Source organism: Schistocerca gregaria, unplaced genomic scaffold (assembly GCF_023897955.1).
Source record: "Schistocerca gregaria isolate iqSchGreg1 unplaced genomic scaffold, iqSchGreg1.2 ptg001708l, whole genome shotgun sequence".
Taxonomy (NCBI): domain Eukaryota; kingdom Metazoa; phylum Arthropoda; class Insecta; order Orthoptera; family Acrididae; genus Schistocerca; species Schistocerca gregaria.
In genome coordinates this window covers 5001-10000 of record NW_026062964.1, presented here as the reverse complement: position 1 = coordinate 10000, position 5000 = coordinate 5001, and the positions used below count along the sequence as shown (strand labels likewise).

Sequence of the window (5000 nt, the reverse complement as noted above, 5' to 3'; positions counted from 1 at the left end):
ACTTTCGTTCTTGATTAATGAAAACATACTTGGCAAATGCTTTCGCTTCTGTTCGTCTTGCGACGATCCAAGAATTTCACCTCTAACGTCGCAATACGAATGACCCCGCCTGTCCCTATTAATCATTACCTCGGGTTCCGAAAACCAACAAAATAGAACCGAGGGTCCTATTCCATTATTCCATGCACACAGTATTCAGGCGGGCTTGCCTGCTTTAAGCACTCTAATTTGTTCAAAGTAAACGTGCCGGCCCACCGAGACACTCAACAAAGAGCACCCTGTAGGATTTAAACGGGGTCCGCCTCGGGACGCGAAAGCACCCCTTCGGCTCGCCCCACCGGCAGGACGTCCCACGATACATGCCAGTTAAACACCGACGGGCGGTGAACCAACAGCGTGGGACACAAATCCAACTACGAGCTTTTTAACCGCAACAACTTTAATATACGCTATTGGAGCTGGAATTACCGCGGCTGCTGGCACAGACTTGCCCTCCAATAGATACTCGTTAAAGGATTTAAAGTGTACTCATTCCGATTACGGGGCCTCGGATGAGTCCCGTATCGTTATTTTTCGTCACTACCTCCCCGTGCCGGGAGTGGGTAATTTGCGCGCCTGCTGCCTTCCTTGGATGTGGTAGCCGTTCTCAGGCTCCCTCTCCGGAATCGAACCCTGATTCCCCGTTACCCGTTACAACCATGGTAGGCGCAGAACCTACCATCGACAGTTGATAAGGCAGACATTTGAAAGATGCGTCGCCGGTACGAGGACCGTGCGATCAGCCCAAAGTTATTCAGAGTCACCAAGGCAAACGGACAGACAAGCCAATCCGATTGGTTTTGATCTAATAAAAGCGTCCCTTCCATCTCTGGTCGGGACTCTGTTTGCATGTATTAGCTCTAGAATTACCACAGTTATCCAAGTAACGTGGGTACGATCTAAGGAACCATAACTGATTTAATGAGCCATTCGCGGTTTCACCTTAATGCGGCTTGTACTGAGACATGCATGGCTTAATCTTTGAGACAAAGCATATGACTACTGGCAGGATCAACCAGGGAGCTGCGTCAACTAGAGCTGAGCAGCCGGCCGCCGGGAGTGTGTCCCGGGGGCCCGCGCGAACACGCAAGCGTCCGCTCAATTATTCTGCAAACAGGAGGAGGCCGAGCTCCCCTGCACGATACACCTCGAAACCCTCTCAGGTCCCGGCGGCGCGCAGCGCCGTCCTAGGTACTTGGTCGGTTTCGAGAGAGGCGCAATCGCCCGGAGTTAGGCGAGTAGACGGTTTTAGTGCGAACACCCTTGCTCCCAACTGAGCTTGCCGCTGCCGACAGAGGCCCGGGAGCGTGCTGTCGTGGCATTGCCGGCGGAGACAACACGCGCCACCTATGGTGACCGGCAGCTCCAACGCCAGCGCCACACAAGGGCAAAGCCCCACTTGGGTGCAGAAGCGAACTCTCCCAGCACAGCGCACGCGCCAACACGTCCGCACAACTGCGATACAAACCACCTGTCGAGAACCGCTGGGGCGACCGAGCAGCAGACGGCGTCGCGGCGCCGAGTGCCAGGCGGCGGCGCATCCTCAACGCACACAGTCCTCAATCAGACCAGCACACTGCAGATGTCCACCGCGCTTCGCAACCGGGCTCGGCTGAACCAACTTTGGCCGCCAGGCGCCGCGTGCAGGGTGCGCCGCAGCGTAGCTGCGCCGCCTGCCGGGCCGTCGGCTGGCGCTCCTGCCACTCGGCGCCCCCCACCAGCCGCCTGTTGCGCGTGCGCCCACGCAGCGCGCGGCCAACACGCCGGGCGGCCCCCCTTCACCGGCCGGGAACAGTCCCACCAAGCCACCGCCGCGTATCGCTTCATACCACATGGGCCTAGTCACGCGTGTGGATGTGGCGGGTACCGCTGAAACAACCGGTTAATAGCTGTACCGATCGTCGCCATCACTGATTCACCTCCAGCGTGAACAACCGCTCAACAACGGATTTCCAGTTCATTTGCGTATCTTGGGCAGTAAACGTAGATGTCCACCTACATTTGCGAATTCAACAATTCTTGCATGCCAGGATGTCATGTGTCACGACACGCTACATCAGACCACATACACACTGCGACATGTGCAGAAGAGAACACGTGGAAGGTGGCCCGCGCACGTATGCGATGTACCTTCCGCGATCCACTGTCAACCGGCATCTGCGGCATGTCCCAGATATGGAACGCGGTCCACCAGGGTAGCACTTTGTGTGAGGCAATACGACAAAGTCGGAATACACGCGTCACTACATCAGACGGCTCACGCTGACCTGACCTGACCTGACTCACCGCACCACCACCCCCAGCGACCCAGGGTGACATACAATGCGTTCGTACGTTCCTCCCACACGCCTCTACGGCGTACCACAGTGCAACCTAGCTGTTTATTGGGAGACGAGACAAGTAGCATCAAGCACAACATATGGAAATTGAGATTCGACACCGTTGGGCACAGCCAGCGTACGGTCACACGTATCACACTACTTCACTCTGTACGTAACGACCGATGATCGGTACAGCGTGTGGGTTACGCGTACGACATCAGCGGACAATGGACACAGACCATACCACGACGTACACTGAGGGCGTCGACATCTGAATGCAACTGAACAGCTGCGAGGCTCATTTAACACTCAAACGCCAGACCGACCAGCTTGAGAGGACAGAGACACAAAGAGGGGGACAGAGGGGGACAGAGGGGGGGGAGGGGGGGGTCGGCGATATAGTCCTATTGCAGTACAATTGACAGTGGATAGCAGGAATATGTGGAAAGTAAGCAACACTCGCAAGACATCTACATGAGGATAACAACGACACCAGAGATTCCGAGCAGTGAACTATGTTAGGCAAAGGGACAACGTGGGTTAGGTTAAGGGACAACGTGGGTTAGGTTAAGGGACAACGTGGGTTAGGTTAAGGGACAACGTGGGTTAGGTTAAGGGACAACGTGGGTTAGGTTAAGGGACAACGTGGGTTAGGTTAAGGGACAACGTGGGTTAGGTTAAGGGACAACGTGGGTTAGGTTAAGGGACAACGTGGGTTAGGTTAAGGGACAACGTGGGTTAGGTTAAGGGACAACGTGGGTTAGGTTAAGGGACAACGTGGGTTAGGTTAAGGGACAACGTGGGTTAGGTTAAGGGACAACGTGGGTTAGGTTAAGGGACAACGTGGGTTAGGTTAAGGGACAACGTGGGTTAGGTTAAGGGACAACGTGGGTTAGGTTAAGGGACAACGTGGGTTAGGTTAAGGGACAACGTGGTTTAGGTTAAGGGACAACGTGGGTTAGGTTAAGGGACAACGTGGGTTAGGTTAAGGGACAACGTCGGTTAGGTTAAGGGACAACGTCGGTTAGGTTAAGGGACAACGTCGGTGTAGGTTAAGGGACAACGTCGGTTAGGTTAAGGGACAAACGTCGGTTAGGTTAAGGGACAACGTGGGTTAGGTTAAGGACAACGTGGGTTAGGTTAAGGGACAACGTGGGTTAGGTTAAGGGACAACGTGGGTTAGGTTAAGGGACAACGTGGGTTAGTTAAGGGACAACGTGGGTTAGGTTAAGGGACAACTTGAGTTAGGTTAAGGGACAACTTGAGTTAGGTTAAGGGACAACTTGAGTTAGGTTAAGGGAAACACGCGATCTAGTGTTTAAGGGACAACTTGAGTTAGGTTAAGGGACAACTTGAGTTAGGTTAAGGGACAAATTGAGTTAGGTTAAGGGACAACTTGAGTTAGGTTAAGGGACAAATTGAGTTAGGTTAAGGGACAAATTGAGTTAGGTTAAGGGACAAATTGAGTTAGGTTAAGGGACAAATTGAGTTAGGTTAAGGGACAAATTGAGTTAGGTTAAGGGACAACTTGAGTTAGGTTAAGGGACAAATTGAGTTAGGTTAAGGGACAAATTGAGTTAGGTTAAGGGACAACTTGAGTTAGGTTAAGGGACAACTTGAGTTAGGTTAAGGGACAACTTGAGTTAGGTTAAGGGACAACTTGAGTTAGGTTAAGGGACAACTTGAGTTAGGTTAAGGGACAACTTGAGTTAGGTTAAGGGACAACTTGAGTTAGGTTAAGGGACAACTTGAGTTAGGTTAAGGGACAACTTGAGTTAGGTTAAGGGACAACTTGAGTTAGGTTAAGGGACAACTTGAGTTAGGTTAAGGGACAACTTGAGTTAGGTTAAGGGACAACTTGAGTTAGGTTAAGGGACAACTTGAGTTAGGTTAAGGGACAACTTGAGTTAGGTTAAGGGACAACTTGAGTTAGGTTAAGGGACAAATTGAGTTAGGTTAAGGGACAACTTGAGTTAGGTTAAGGGACAACTTGAGTTAGGTTAAGGGACAAATTGAGTTAGGTTAAGGGACAACTTGAGTTAGGTTAAGGGACAACTTGAGTTAGGTTAAGGGACAAATTGAGTTAGGTTAAGGGACAACTTGAGTTAGGTTAAGGGACAACTTGAGTTAGGTTAAGGGACAACTTGAGTTAGGTTAAGGGACAACTTGAGTTAGGTTAAGGGACAACTTGAGTTAGGTTAAGGGACAACTTGAGTTAGGTTAAGGGACAACTTGAGTTAGGTTAAGGGACAACTTGAGTTAGGTTAAGGGACAACTTGAGTTAGGTTAAGGGACAACTTGAGTTAGGTTAAGGGACAACTTGAGTTAGGTTAAGGGACAAATTGAGTTAGGTTAAGGGACAAATTGAGTTAGGTTAAGGGACAACTTGAGTTAGGTTAAGGGACAACGTGGGTTAGGTTAAGGGACAAATTGAGTTAGGTTAAGGGACAAATTGAGTTAGGTTAAGGGACAACTTGAGTTAGGTTAAGGGACAACTTGAGTTAGGTTAAGGGACAACTTGAGTTAGGTTAAGGGACAACTTGAGTTAGGTTAAGGGACAACTTGAGTTAGGTTAAGGGACAACTTGAGTTAGGTTAAGGGACAACTTGAGTTAGGTTAAGGGACAACTTGAGTTAGGTT

The 5000-nt window shown here is 50.5% G+C and overlaps 1 non-coding gene across 1 annotated transcript in view; it reads right to left on the bottom strand.

The window, feature by feature from the left end:
• Positions 1 to 1061, bottom strand: part of LOC126334157 (small subunit ribosomal RNA) — a 1889-nt gene extending 828 nt beyond the window's left edge. Inside the window, exon 1 of the ribosomal RNA XR_007564591.1 lies at positions 1 to 1061. This exon is cut by the window's left edge and continues 828 nt beyond it. This is a non-coding gene — a ribosomal RNA (small subunit ribosomal RNA).
• Positions 1062 to 5000: the final 3939 nt, after the last annotated feature.